The following is a 16,553-nucleotide window of genomic DNA, read 5'->3' as shown; positions in this document are numbered from 1 at the left end:
AGTACTAACAGATGATGATTATCCTTTTTTTCAGTTTGGTTGTTTGTTTTGTTTTGTGTTTTGTTTGGGGGTTTTTTGGTACTTCAATGCTTGTAAACGAAGCCACTATATTATGTTATCATGCGTTTAAAGCCTGTTTAGTCATTAACAGTGGATGCTGTGAGCTGTTTAGTGGATATAAATACCAGCTCACTGGCAGACTGAAATTTGGGCTTTTGGGCTCCCAGCCTTGTCTGAGTTCCAGTCCCAGGAGTACTTGCAACTTCAGTCTCCCTGATCATACTGACAGTTTTCCCTTTTTACTCCTCGATACCCTTACTGCACCATGGTGTGTCTGGTAAAGCAATCTTACACTCAGTGGCAGGCTGCCACAGAAGAGCTAGACATAGCTTTGGGTAAATGATGCTCAAATAAATTCTGTTACAGAGTTCCACATCGATTAATTGCAACCCCATCTGTTTTTCCCAGTAGCCTATTTCCGAATATGTTGAAGGTAAAAATCAAAATCCAAAAGAATTAGGATGCTACAAAATAATCTTCTTTCATCCTCTTTGCTGCTGGAAGGAAGAGCTCTGATGCTGCCCTCCAGCTGTTGCACAGCACACTGCTATCAGCTGGAAATGGAAATATGATCTATATTTTACAAATTAGCATCATATATGTGACAGTTAATCCTTGGTGTGTTGCTAAGATTCCCCTGAGCCTCTTGTTTCCGTGCCAGGTTTATCAGCCCTTGTTTTTTAACCAACCTCTTGGAAAACAATTAATGCACTGGAGCAATAAGCTGCATCTGTAACCTCTGCAGATGGTAAAGGCAGGAAGCTTGGACTTTGGATTTTCATTTCAGAAATTTTATTCTGCAAATAGTAACGCACAAAGTTGCTTCTTTTCTGCAGAGTGATTTTAAAGCTACTCTTCTAGAGATTCAAAGTTGAGGTTAAGCATTTGTAAGATTCTTTATTAACTACAGAATTTTTGATTGGAGACTTCCTGGCCTGTACCACATGTGAAACTATTGAAAAATTTGCTAGATATTTTTGAATTACTGGCTCAACAGAGAAAAAAGCCCTGATGTCTGAAGTGTACACTGCTAACAGCTAGAAAGCAATTCTGTGTGATAAGTGTGAGTATGAAATGAATATGAAAAGATTAATGAAAATAATGGGAAAGTTTAGGAGCAACATTGGGTTTAAATTTGTTCTGGGTAAAAAATATGTAATTATAAGTACTGTAATCTTTTTTTGCTATAATTACATACTAAAAATTAGAAGATAATTAGTGCTAAGGAGCATTCCCTTTTATTAATTTCTTGCTACATGCTTTTTACAACATTCTCAAGTCATTGCATGTTGTTGTTTAAATTTTGGGGGGCTCCCGGGGGGGTCCCCCGGGAGACCCCCGGGTCCTAGGGTCATGGTGTTCCCGTGCTGGCAGGCAAAGAGACGTAGACGCCAGTGGGGTGCTGATGAGGTGAGGGTTTATTCACTGAGGGAGAGGGGAAGGGAAGGGGGGAAGGGGAAGGGGGGAAGGGGAAGGGGAGCGTCCGGAGGCCTCCAGGGGAAGAGGGGCAAAGAGGGTGAACCCCCTTGCGTTAGAATTCTTAACACAGAGGTTCAAAGGGTCGCCGTGACATTCTCCAGCCAATGAGGTTACAGATAACTTGATACTGCAGGGAGGGTACAGACTTGGGATAAACCATACATTTTCCAGGGGTGAACAAGAGCAAACCATTTCCATAAAATGCAATTCCACAATTACATGCAGTAAAGTGCTGCATTTAAAATGTGTAATCCATAGTATTCTAACCTCAGTGTGTTTTTCATGAGCTTAAAACAAGGAAGGACATTGTTCCTTCTAAAACCAAGAGAGGGGTCTTGCATTACATGTTTTCTCCTGATCATTGCTTTTCTGGGTGTGGTCTGCATGTAGAGTTCTTCAGTGGGTCAAAGGTGAGGAATTGTTCAAGTTCTGAAATGTAGCCAGGTCCTCTGTGAATCCTGCTCACCAATGTATGTACCTATATCCAATGTACATACCTATAATGTACCATCTCTGTTATCAGCAGGAGAAAAGATCATTCAAAGTTAATTCCTCATTGAATTTCAGAACTGAAATCTCCTTATCCTTTTTCCTTACTCTGAACTAGAACAGCATTTGCCCCATTTTCCAATTTTGTAAATGAAAATTATCAATCACAATTGAATTTTCTTCTGAAGAGTTATAGTCAGAAATAGAAAATTTAGACCAAGATACCTAGGAGTGCTTCATGCTTCACTGCTAGTGACATCACTGGAAACTCATTTTGACAATGTTCCAGACTCTATGTTACAACATTAAATATTTTAAATACTAGAACATTTAAATTAATATAGAAATACTTTAAATTGTGCAGTTGCATTATTCAGTATATTACTTTGAATTAGGTTATATTGTATTAATATAGTATTAATATAGTGTAATTAGTACAAAGGAGTTGCTAACTATGATGTCTTAGTAGAAGAGAAAAGGTAACAGGTTAAAGCATCAAGAGGAAAAATATGTGTGCTTGTTGCGGATCAGAAAAAAAGCACATATTAGGTTAATAGGATCTTTCGAATTCAGAAATTAATATGCTTTATTCACTTACTACACTGCATGATGGCTTAGAAATTAACATATCTATACCTTTTCTTGACGTTTTAACAGAGCTGGAATTTATGCTTTGCTTTGTTACTTTTTCCTGGACATGTCTGTAAGCTGAGCTATTTGCTTGGCCATAAGATTTAGAAGTCTGAAAAGAAAGAGAAGAATTTATCTCTCAACCCCAACTTAAAGTCTTTCTGAGAGTTAGATATAATACTTTACACCTCACTAAGTGACTATCGAGTGGAGGCTCTGACATCTGACACTACAAAGACTAAAATATTCATGCATATTAAAAATAAAGAATATAAGAAATAGTGCTCTCTACTCACATTCAGTGCTAGGAGTTAAGGCAGATATATTAATCATATCTTTGGTATCCCTCTGTACCTTCAGTCATATGCCCAAAACCAAAGATATGACGTGCAGTTTTTGAGCACGTTTTCATCTTTGTTTTGAATGCTCATCATGTTGGAAAAAGAAGGCAGAAAAACTCCTTTTAAAATTTATTGTATTCATCCAAGTCTCTTCAAAAATTATCTTCTAAAAGAAGGAGACAGAAATTGTGTTTGTGTTCTTTATTGTTTTAAAGTAGTTAGTACAATCACTTACAAGTCTTAGTTTTGGCAAATTAGAAAATCTCACACAACATAATGATTAGATGGAGCCATTCAGCACTGGCATATTCACTCCTCCAAAAAAGTCATATGTATGAGAATTGTATCAATCTGAAGAAGATTCAGAAAAAATAGCTGTTGCACAGGGTGAAAGCTATACTTTCTGTTCTGTTCTGTTTTCTTACTTCTGTGCAACAATAGTTTATTTTTGGAAGTAAAGAACCAATATTTGTTCTGCATCTTTACTTTTAAACAGGCAGTGGGGTAATTAAGGCAATGTACAGAGTCAGTGTACACTACAAACTGTACCAGAGCTATAATTTCTGCTATTATTTCACTGCCCCAATAGAAATCTTTTGTGAATATTCCTCTAAAGTGGTAATACTTTTGGTTCTGGCCGCTCTTGTAGTGCTTTTGAAGTGCTTTACTATTTAGTCTGCTTGTGGGGAGCTTCCATATGCTTCTGTAGGAAGGAGCTGGAGTAAAGTGGGAGAGAAGGAAAGACATTTTTCTGTCCTCACTTGGGAATCTGTGTTTTTGGCTTAATGAGAGCAACAAAGCCTGTGATCCACAAAGACAAAAAGCATTTATTTGAAATAGTATTTCAAATATAAAGAAAATATAAATCAATTTTTTGTTTGTTTATTTCGGAAAGTTATATTTCTTTGCCATATCTGTGATTGAATAGAGAGGCAAATAATTACTTTTTGATTTGTAGGATCAGCAATATTGCTTTTTTATAAAATGTTATTTTTTTATGTTTGGTTTGTGAATTCAGTTATTTGATGGGTTTGTGCAAATGTCAGGTTTCCAAATGAATGACATGTGAAAGGCTTAGATATACCAAAGAAATGCGTGAATTCAGCTGTATTAAATATTTCTATTATACTTCAAGTCAGTCACTGCCCAGTCAGTTGTTTTATCAAATTTTTTACCTTCTAACCATAGAAAAAAAGCTATAATTTTTTTTCATAGTATAAGCAGTTTAAACATTTGTAAAGGGAAAACAGAGGAAAATAAATTTACTTAGTTTGGAAAAGTATGTTTTCCAGACTGTGCTGGTTTTGTCTGGGGTAATTTTCTTCTTAGTGGCTGATGTGGGACTGTGTTTTGGACTTTTTCTGGAAACAGTGCTGATAATTCGAGGATGTTTTAGTTATTGCTGAGCAGGGCTTACACAGAATCAAGGCCTTTTCTGGTCATGCCACCAGCGAGAAGACTGTGGGTGCACAAGCAGTTGGAATGGGGACAGCTGGGACAGCTGACCCCAGCTGGCCAGAGGGAGAGTCCATACCATATGAGATATCCTACATTGGTCAGTTGGTGGTATACATTGTCTTTCATTTATATCATGTGTCTGTCTTGGGTTTTATATCTCTCTTCCCCCCCTCCCCCCATAATTTTTCTTTTTAATTGAATTTTTATTATCATCATCATCATTTACTATCATCACCATGTACTATTACTCTTACCATTCTTTCAGCTATTAAACTGTTATTTCAGTGCATGCATTTTCTCCCTTTTACCCTTTGATTCTCTCCCCCCATCCTACTGAGCAGGGGGCCCGAGTGAGTGGCTGTGTGGGGCTTAGTTGCCAGCTGGGTTTGCACCATGTTTGCAGTTACACACTTAACTGACTCCCAGCAAATTTAAGGAGACATTAATTTTTATTTGTTTTGTGCAGAACTGAAAGATGCTGAGCTTGCCAACATGATAAATTCCTTGGTGCCCTTCCCTTTCTTTGATGAATCATTGAAAACTGGTACCTAGATTTAGTGTCCTTGACATCAAGTTAGACTAATAATTAACAAAGAAAACAAGTAAAACCCTTGTGCAAGTAATTTACTATAATTCTGAAAACCAAGAGAACATTTATGTTCAACTGAAATCTTGATGACTAAATAGAAAACATTCTTTTTTGGTTAGAAAACTAAGAAAATACATTAAATTAATACTCAGTGGTATTGAAATTATCTCAATACTTTCTGAGGGTCCAGCCTTGTGGAGAAATGGCTTAATAAATAGCGAGACGGCTTCTCTGGACATGCTTTGTAAAATAAAAGTTTTAATAACAACAAAAATAATAAACATTATAAAACAAAGAAATACAAGGCGAACACAGAGTAGAAGACACACTGGCTAAGGCATTCCAAAAAAGTTCCTAAGTTCTTTTGTGTTCTCAAATACTGAATGACTTAGGTGGGCTATTTGGCACTTTGCCCAATGAGATTGGCAACCGGCTTTGAGGTACACTTCCAAAGCCCAATCACTGTCTCTGTACTGGCACTGAACCTATTACAATGAGAGGGCTATAGAAAATTCTAGTTTAACTTCCTTATATGTTTCAAGGTAAGTTGAAACTCTTTCCCTTATATAGAAACACTTGTTTGTGTGTAAAAATGCACTACTACACAGTGGAGTAAAAAAAATAATACACATAAATAAATATCAAAATGAATAACACTCTACAAAGAACAAGAGCCATGCCACAATTATATTCTGACACAAATTAAAAAAGAAGTTGTAAATTACCTCTGCATTTTTGAAAAGGACCTTGTTGTAAGCATAGAATTCTAGAAAAGTCTCTCTGTCGTCGTTATTCCAAATGTGAGAGGAAACAATACAGTTTTCACCAGGAACATCTCCTTTGTACTTCACACCACATTTTTTTCCTACTGTACCAAGTGTCGTTGTTATTTCCTTGTTCTTGTTTTATTATTCAGGGAATCACAGATGAATGATTATCACAGTTAGGGTTGGGGATTTTTTAAAAAATTGTTTGCTGTTGTTTTGCATTGAATTTCTCTCCCACCAAATAGGAGGATTTTCAAAGTATTAAGTAGTTTCTGATATTTTGTAACTAGCTGAGGAGCTCTGAGAGGTGAACAGGAATAGTAACAAAGCCTAGATTACAATTCTGAGATGGGTAAAACTATTTAAATGGAACTTTTAAAAAGCAGATTCTAATGTTGCCACTTGACATTGCAAAGACAGTTTTAAAAAATTACTTTTCAACTTCAGATATTTAAGAGCCATAAAAATATTTACTTTAGCATACATGATTTTTGCCAGATAATTCTGTAGTGCTCTTAGCTATATATCAAATTGACTTTCCCAAAGAAGTTTTAATTGTGGCTTGAAAAGTTTCTATTGAAAAGCTAAATCAGTACTTGAGGAGAAAAAAAGAAAATTACTGCTAATATTATCTGTGCAGTAATTACTTAAATTTCTGGTTGTGCTTCTACGATGTTTTCAGGCTGTCTCAAGGAAATGGGCTGAAATTCTAGAGGCTGGATGTGATGTAAACCTTTAGTTTCACGTTATCTATAAAATTATTATCTTTCTATGATCTGACAGTGTTATAGAAAAGGTTTGGAGTGCATGGACTGCAAAAGTAATTAAAAACAAAGAAACAGAACTCCAAGAGGTTATATTCTTTCCACTACTGAACTGGTAACTGCACTGTAAGTTTGCTAAGTGAGACTCAAATAGCAATGACAGCACATTCTGTAATAACCATCCTGAGAGATGCAGTTTCTCTGTGATTCATGCTCTGTCAATGCTGTAATTTCATGCACTTCTGCCTTATAAATCATCTCCAAAACCACTTGCCTTGATTGGCAAACTGATTTGTTTCAGATTTTAAGATGTACATTTGTGACTGTTGGTAAATGTAACTAAAAAAAACATTAAATAATCTTTAGCTAGAACATTGCCTTGAATGCCTTAGCAGTTTTTATAAGGTTATTTTCCATTCCTTGTTTTTAAGTTATTTTTATTTTCCATTCCTTATTTTTAAGTTATTTAAACTAGAGAGTTAGGCTTTTTGTTGTTGCTATTTGTATGACAAGTACAAAAAAATATGTGGGGCTTTTTTTTTAATTTTGTAAGTGGTCTTGAAGTTCTTTTTTGCCATTCTTACACAGCTTACATTTCTTGGTAGAGGTCACAGTTTCTTTTTTATGGGTTTAGAGTTCTTTAATTTCCTTTTTTCATGAAAACAAGCATTATGGCACAGGATGAGTGGAACGTCCCATATGATATTTGTTCTCTATATTGTGTAAAAAGCTGCAAGACAAGATTTATAACTATGCAATAATGTCTGTTTCCCCAAAACATGTATACAAGTCAACATGAGGTGATGTCATAGTGACTATGGGTCCATGACACCATTTTCCTCGTTGTTAATCTTAAGTTGGAGCAAAAAGAGCTGGAGAAGGGACTAGATCCTCAAAGATACTTTAAAACAGGTTTTTTTCTTTAGTCACCTCCCTCCTGGATTGAACTCTGATCCTAAAATTCCTAGTCAAACTATGACCAGTGTCAGAAAATTAATTAAGGCCAGATTAAGAGTCCAGCTAACCTAAACAACGACTTATTTACTTTAAATAGTCACAGACATTTGGCTGTGAAAATTACTATAACTCAATTAAAAGAATCAACATGAGTATTTACATTTAGATAGGGCTTGTTACTTCATTTCACATTAAGGAAAAAAGTTGCATGATTAAAGTTACTGTGTGTCATTTTGTCATACTGCTGTACTCCATAGAGACAGGACTGACCCTGCATAATACAGTCTTTTGTTATTTTCCATGTGTTGTTTTCCCCTGTGTTTCCAACAACTTCATGTGTCTTAGAAGAGCCCTTTTTTCTTAGTAGTTGCACCCTCCATAATTCAATACTTGCATTTGTGGATGATAGGGTTTGAAGGAAGGTCTCATTGAATGGCTCAGTTCCAATGGCTTTGAAGTTATTTATAGCTTTCTACAGAATACTCATTAGACTACCCCTCTGCCTCTCTCCAGGTCTTTTGTGAACACTTTCCAAGATGGTGACCTGGTTGCCTTTCTTTCAGCAGAACAACGCAATTAGCCTCACTAAATATGCATGCATTTATTTAAGCTTGTTTTTCTTCTCATTCTTCAAGGGCCATTTCTTCATGTGCTGACAGTAACTACTTTTCATTGTTTTCATTTGATCTCCTTGTGTACGTATAAAAAATTACTGTTTCAGTAGTATTTTTTCTAGTGTACATAACACATTCTGATTTTGATCATGCTTATTATTCTTGCATTACAGAATAACTCTTTACTTTTCTGCATTCTTGCTATCACACTAATTCAACCATACATATTAGCAGCAGATTTAAAGTATTCTGTGTTTAGCTGCATCAATACATCAGAAATTTAATTGCCCCACTAAAACTGCCTGTACAGCCTCTCCATGTACGATCTCTAGCATATAGTATAGTTTTGTAACTCGGTCCACATTCAGTATATTTTATTTCGTGTATATTTTCCTGCAATACAATTCCCTAGTCAGTATTTTCTGTGGTTTGTATGTGGTTCTGTAGAGCTTTTCCTCTCTAAGTGTATCTCAAAAAAGTCTCACTCAAATGATGGTAGCATTTATCTGGTAATATTTTGTCTTTAGTCAACATGTTAACCACTTTAAAGTGTTTTCTCTTCCTAATTGTTGAAAAAATTTTGATTTTACCTTATCCTTGCTTACTCAACCTTCTTATTTGACAGAGCGCTGGTTAAGACACAGGCTTGCTTTTTATCTCCTCTATAATATAATCCTGTGCATTTTTTAGATGTTATTTTGTATTATTTTTCAAATGCAGGGATTCCTGCTTCCTCTGGTTGTGTGACATGTGATTGTGGCTATATATATTGCCATAAATGTAGCAATTGTTGATTTCTGTGGCTATGGTTTTGGTTATACAAGCACTTCTTAGGGTCTTCCTGAGACACAGAGTACTGAGTATGGATTTGCAAAATGTTTTATCTCTACAATGCCTTTGTAAACCTTCCTATTAATAGAAACTCTTACTGTAGAGGGGAAAGGAAGGAATGCAGCTGCTGGCATCCTGAAGTAGCCGGTCTAATTAGGGTGAGGGTGTCAGCAGCACAGCACATGCAAAGGTGTTCCAAGCTGCAGTGATTTTGTGGGCTGAACATTTAAATAAGATCTCTTGCTTTCAGTTTGCTTTGACACTTGACATTGAATCAGCTTTGCTTTCTGTGTGCCCTTCTCTTCAGCTGCACTGTGCATCGGAGTGGGTTAGATGTCTGGCAGTGTTGCCACCTGTTTCATGTCACTGTATTAGTTCTTCACCAACTCTTCAGTACAGTGTAAGAGAGCTCTTGAGTCTGTTTAAGAATATAATTTGGGCTCTTTTGCTAGTAATCAGAAACATATTTCCATTGTAAATACAGTAGAAAAAGTTGTCTATCTTCTAAAGGAGGAAATGGAAGTCCATTAACATAATCATAAGGCTATTTAATATCTGCAGCTACAGTGTCATCACTGGACATGGTAGGAAGTGCTGTTCTGTTCTGCACACATTCAGTGCTTAATCTTTTTCTCAGCCTTACCAATACAAATGCACAGTTTTTAAAACAGCCACTGGGTAGAACCCAATATATACCAGCTGAAGTCAGCTAGATAGCAAAATAGTGATTAAGGCAAACAGAACTGAATAATGGTGTAAGATTATGCCCATAGGAGATTCATTGTATTATAAAACATTTCAAGGTGGTATGAAGAGGACCCAATTTCTGTATTTTTGTTGTATTAGATATTTTTTCTTGGATCATTAATTGACAGTTGTGATATTGCAACATGAACTTGAAGAAGAAAAGGTAAACTCCTGAAAAACTTCAGAATATTTAATTTAGCTTTGAATAATAATTAAGCATTACGCTATTATAGTGCATTATCAATGCAGAATTGATCTCTGACTATTTTAGTAACTGTTTTTTCTCTTAAAATTTGGGAAGGTGTCAGCTCTCCTTGGATGGTTACATTATAGAGTCGTCATAGAATGGTTTGAATTGGATGCAACCTTAAAGATCATCTAGTTCTGTGGTCAGGGGTGCCACCCATTAGATCAGATTGCCTGGTGCCTCATCTAACCTGGCCTGACCAATTCCAGGGATGGAGCATCCAAAGCTTCTCTGGACAACTTGTTTCATTGTCCCACTAGAGAGTGAAGAATTACTTCCTAATATATAACCTAAATCTCCTTTCTTTTAGTTTAAAACTATTCACCCTTGTCCTATCATATCTGATGTGTCAGACGCTGTAAAACACAAAAATAAATGTAAAAGTAGGTCTCCCTCTGTAGTTTGCTAAGTGTAAAGAATATAGATGCAAAATCCCCATATTCATGTTTCTTAGAGAGTTTATGTCAAAGATACAGTTATTCCTGTTATTTCCAATAGAATAATCTATGAAGAAGTATGTAGTCTTAAAAACGTAATGAACTATATTGTGGAATTGCATTTTATTGAAATGGTATGCTCTGGCTCACCCCTGTAAAGTGTATGGTTTATCCCAAGTCTGTAACCTCCCCTGCAGTATCGTGTCTCTGTAACCCCATTGGCCTGAAGATCTATCCGCTCCCACTTTGAATCTGCCTGTTAAGGGTGCAAACAGAGCGGGCTCGCTCTCTTTGCCCTGGAGGCCTCCGGAGGCTCTTCTCCTCTCCCCTTCCCTCTGTCCCCCTCCTTCCCCCTCTCCCTCAGTAACCATGTTGCCCTCCTGGGGTCAAATTCCAAATAAATCCTCATCTCATCAGCACCTCACCAGCCATCTGAAGCCTCCTTGCCTGCCTGCTTGCAAATACCAACGAACCTAGGGCCTGGGGGGCTCCCGGGGAACCCTCCCTGGGGACCCCCCTAAATCCAAACTACAACAATTGATACACCAATGTGGGACACAAGCACCAACGACCCTGAGACAAAGATGGACCACCACACCACCAGCACAGCGCAGAACCTTGCAGAACACCACTTCAACGCCGTCTCCGGAATGCTGGAGCTGCTGTCCCGGGCCGCAGTCGCGGCCCCGGGCGACCCCTCCCCCACCCCACAGAGACCCTGCAAGCCACCACGCAGCTATCCCACCACCGCCAGCCAGTGCGGCGCGGGCCTGAGTCCCGGCCCCTCAGGGCTCTGGCCTGCGGTGGCGCGGCGAGCGCGGAGTGGGCTGCGTGGTGCAACCAGAGCAGCTCCGGCAGCGCGGCCCCGGTGGCACAGCCCCGGTGTGGCGGGGCCCCAAAGCAGCCCCAGCCCGGCAGGACTATCGGGATTTCTCCCGATAACTCCGAGGGTCCAGCCAGCGGAGAAATGGCTTAATAAAATAGCGAGACGGCTTCCCAGGATATGCTTTGTAAAATAAAAGTTTTAATAACAGGAAAAATAATAAACGTTACAAAATGAAAAGAGATAAGCCGAGCACAGTGTACCAAACACAGCTACACAGGCTAAGGCACTCCCAAAAAGCCTCGTGTACCCTTATGCAGGCCCTTTAGTACTCGATGGTCTAGGTGGGCTTTTTTGGCTCTTGGCCCAATGAGATGGACACTAGACTTTGAGGTGGACTTCTAAAGTACTATCACTGTGTCTGTCCTGGGACCAAGCCAATTACAGCGAGCAGGCTATAGAAAATTCTAGCTTCACTTCCTTATATGGAAACACCTGCTCGGGTACAGAAATGCACGACTACATCTCACGCTGTAAAATCATATTAAAAAAAGAAAAAAAAAGAGAAATAGTTACTTTGAAAAAATTCTCACTTTTGTTCATAATTGTGATTGTGTCAATAACTTATTGTTATTTAACAAGTTGGTTTATAGTTAAGCTGTTGTTTTATGGATTACAAAATTTTAAATTTGGTACTTTCTTTTTATTAGCCAATCTTTTAAAATTAATATTTAGTCTCAAATTACATATGAATCTTATTTTACTTTTTGTTTGGGGAGATTTTTTCAAGTGAACTATATTTTCTTTTTCTTCTACATAAAGATTTGATAATAACTTTTAACATACAACAACGAACAATTTTGACATGACAATAATAACTTCAGAAATTTTAACAGTGCAACTTTTATAAAACTTAAGTCTCTGCTTCAAACGTATTTCAGTGTCTATAGTGCTGGGCTGTGTCAAAATGCAGAAGTCTTTTTGAAGACACAGTCTGTGGTCACTCTGGGTCCTTTTGCATGCTCTTCTTGAGGTGTGTTCTGCTCTCCTTTCTTCTTTTGTAGTTGTGACTCAACTTCTTTTGCAGGAACTTTCTTAGAGTCTGTACCTGTGGAGACAAACAAAACCTCTCTCCCTGCCATAAAGGACAGGCTCTAAAATTTGTCTTGTTTTCAGAATTTTTATGAATATGAGAGATTAAAAAACATATATATAACTTTGTTCAACCTTTCTATAATAGAAAGCACTACACCCTTTCCCATTTTTATCTTTTAAAGAGCATTTTTAGCTATTTGTGTGCTTTTTAACAATAGATTGGCTTTTGAATGAATTAGTTATAATATGTGGTAGACTTGATATGTTGAAAAACTTCTGTAATTTTAAGAACTGTACATTTAGGAATGAGAAATGTTTACAAGAGATGTTTTAATTGTCTTTTTTGGTCTTTTTCTCTTTTATGTGTTGAGGTAGAACATACTTTAAAAAGTGTGTGGTTAGACAAGTGAATTTGTTTGAATTGTTTAAATGGTTGATACTGCATGATACTTGTTTTTAATTTTGAGGGTTAACTTTTGCTGCTATTGATGGCTTAGTTAGTGTTTGGTAGTTTGGGCATGGTTGCACAATTGTCTTAATTTGACTTTGAGATATATGCGACACTTTTTACAAGAGCTGATGTATTTTGATGTATGGTTAAAAGTTTGCTGTTACATTGCTATTCGCTATAAAACTTAGGAGTTTAGTGTTTGCTTTAACATGTGACACAATACAGTTGCTGTTGAGAAAAAAGGAAAAAGATTAGTATTTTAATGTGAATTTTACAATTGATTAGAACTTTTTCTTGAGAGGTCTTCACTCCCTCTACCAAACTTGCAACATAAAAATTTGTAAACATAAAATATGAACTTTGAAAAACATGTAGACAGTTGTTCTTTTTTGGTTTTGAGATATAGTTTTTAGACTTTCTTAAAATCTGATTTTTATTTTTTGGTGTTAGGATTTTACTACATGGTTATGAGATTTTAGATTTTCTTGACTTATTTATAAAACGAATTGTTTTTAGAGGAGTATGAATTTTGAAAGGTTTTCAATTTAATTATAGAGATGAATTTAATAATTTTTTTTGTAATATTTATACGGGCTATTTTTAAAAACTTTTGAATTTTGAATTAACTATTTCAATTAAAGATATGAGCAAGCAAAATATTTTTGCAGAATCTTTTCCTGTAAAGGAAAAATTATTTAGGAATTCGCTTTTATAATTAGTTTGGAATATAAATTTTTTGGGCAAGTTATTACAATCTTCTTGCTTAATTGACAAAACAGAAAAGAAAAACTTTTTGTATTGGAATTACTTGGTAGTCTTTTTCAGATCTTAATGAAAAAATTAACTTTTAAAGTTCTGGGTTTCTTGTTAAAACTGCAAAATAAAAGAATAGGTCAGGGTTTTAAGGTATTTTGAGCCTGCTGCTTTGGTGGATTCTTGTGGTGGTTTTCATGACAGTCTTCTTTTGGACGAAGTCTACTTTGTATCTTGGCTGCTGGAATTGAACTGTTAGCTGTCTCTGTTCTGTTTTCTTGGAGGGTTTTAGACGATGATAAACTTTCACTGCTTCAGTCTTGCTCTGTCCTTGTTTTTGTTTTGTTTTGGTCTCCTGTCGCCAGAGCTGGGCTGGCTCTGGGGTGCTGGTTTCTTTCCTTATGTTGTGCCAGGGATCTATGCTGGCTGATGAATCCTCTGAATCATCAGAGAAACTGCAGGATGTGTGGGAAACCTTCTGATTTTTCATCGGAGTTTGTTTACATTTCTCCGGCATGGGCGCCGCCATCTTGGGGAGGGCAAGTTCCGGGATGTCACATTCGGTTCCCACGCTCGTCACAGCCAGGGCGTGTCTGTCCAGGCTGTGGGTGGCAACCCGGGGCGGTGCCCGAGGCTTGGGACTGCCCATGGAGGGGGAGCCTCCCGTGCTGGAGTGGGAGGAGCTGAGCGACACATCAGATGGTTCGTGCCACAGGGTCGGGCTGTACTGAGCCCGCCCACGTGGAGCTACAGTTTCTGCCTCAGAGATGGGGAGAATTCCACGTTTTTCATTGTTCTGTGAGCCCGCGCTTTCAGGGCTTTGTTCAAAACTCGCGCGCTCAAAATTAACGGACCGGGATCGCCCGAATCTCGTACTGGGTGACTGAGGGGGTGGGGAGGGCGGTTGGAATGGAACCCTAGCCCGCGTGGCCAAGGCTGGCACAGGTCCCACTCCGGGGGTCTGAGGAGGGCTCGGGGAAGGGCTTTGAGTCCTTCCCTGCCTGCTTCTCGGGAGTAAATCAAACCGGTTTTTTCTGGGACTTGGGGCATCAGAACTTGGATTTTTATCTTCATGTCTAAGGTGAGCAGGAGCCTTTTTGCATTTTACTTTCTGGGCTCCTTTTTTATGGTTGCTTTTAGAGGCTTTTCCCAAGGTTTCTCTTTCTGCAGTTTCAAGTGTTTTTTCACTGCTGAGCCTTTCGCCTTCTTCTGTTACAAAGTCTAACACAGTTTTAAAGATGGGTCTTAATTTTAACACAGATTTTTTCTTTGAATTATACAACTTCAATCCTATTTTGTCCCAAAATTCCACTGTTACTGTTTCAGCTGTATTAGTGTCCGGATACTTTTTATAGACCCATTTCACAAGTTTTTTAAGTTCTTTCCTCTCAAACTTATAGTCTTGAATAGTCAGTTTATAATTAAAATAACAAAAGGTGTCTCGCTGTTCTACGGATTGCCGGGTCCCCATTGTCACTCACCAGAATGGCTCTTGTGATCCCCCGGCAGCTCTTGGTTGTCTCCGACTCTCTCAGGTCACTCGGTGATTAGCTGTTCTCCAGCTCTGCTAGACTGCAGCTTCTCTCTTCTAAAGAGTAATCCACCTTGTACCAGAATCGGTGTCCGGCAAAGACCCCCTCTCACCGGTATAGGGGTTCAGTCAAAAGGCTCCCTCTCAGCCTTTTTGACCCAAAAATGTGGTTTTATTTTCACGACCAAAAAAACCACCACGAACTCGCTTTTAAAAAACGAAAACCAAGAGCAAAATGGCCTAGCTGAACGTGAGGGCTTGTCAGCAAACTTCGATTCAGTTACCCTAATGTAGGGTCCGTGTTCGAAGGCGCCATTTATCGGGATTTCTCCCGATAACTCCGAGGGTCCAGCCAGCGGAGAAATGGCTTAATAAAATAGCGAGACGGCTTCCCAGGATATGCTTTGTAAAATAAAAGTTTTAATAACAGGAAAAATAATAAACGTTACAAAATGAAAAGAGATAAGCCGAGCACAGTGTACCAAACACAGCTACACAGGCTAAGGCACTCCCAAAAAGCCTCGTGTACCCTTATGCAGGCCCTTTAGTACTCGATGGTCTAGGTGGGCTTTTTTGGCTCTTGGCCCAATGAGATGGACACTAGACTTTGAGGTGCACTTCTAAAGTCCTATCACTGTGTCTGTCCTGGGACCAAGCCAATTACAGCGAGCAGGCTATAGAAAATTCTAGCTTCACTTCCTTATATGGAAACACCTGCTCGGGTACAGAAATGCACGACTACACAGGACCCCCGCCGCAGCGCAGGCCCAAGAACCAGTGTGGCAAAGGCCTGGCGTGAGCTGCGGCGTGGCCCTGGCCCTGCCGCTGTGCGCGCGCAGGCCCCAGCACCCAGAAAAACCATGTGGAGCACACCCGTCCTGCCGCCCGCGGCACTGTTTCCGCAGCGACGGAGCCAAGACAGCCCTCCCCCCGCCCGGCAGTGGCGGCGGGAAAGGCCCTGCAGAACGAGCAGACCGTGCAGACCATTCAGCCCGAGCAGCCAACGCCCTGGACAGCAGTGAACAGAACTTAGTGAGAGAGCCATCAGAGAAGGAAAAAGCAGCCTTCAGCTTTGCTCAAGCCCTGTACCTCCCAAAACTGTTTCTGTAAATTCTGTGACCTCCTTCCTCACCCTTACTCCCTCCTCCCCTCACTGCTCCTTCTCCCTAACCCCCCTTCCCTAAACAAACCCCCGAGAGTTAATTCCGTCCTGCTAAGCCCGGCACAGTTGCCGCCATGTGCTCTGTGGCCGCATGGCCAACATGGCCATGTGCGTCCCCTCCAGCTCCTTGTTCCCACCTTCCGCTTTCCAAGCCCCACAAAGTAAAAGCTAAGAAACCAAACCCCAAATCTAAGGTAAATTTGTAATACCAGGTTTACAGCCTTGTATAATTGTTAATTCTTCTTTATGATCCCCTTTCCCTGTTATTCTGCCCCTGTCACTCCTGTCTCCCCTCACCCCAAAATGCCTGAAACCCCCCCTTGCTGTT

This window comes from Prinia subflava (genome assembly GCF_021018805.1).
Source record: "Prinia subflava isolate CZ2003 ecotype Zambia chromosome W unlocalized genomic scaffold, Cam_Psub_1.2 scaffold_2cwr_NEW, whole genome shotgun sequence".
NCBI lineage: Eukaryota > Metazoa > Chordata > Aves > Passeriformes > Cisticolidae > Prinia > Prinia subflava.
Note: the sequence above shows the minus strand (reverse complement) of the source record.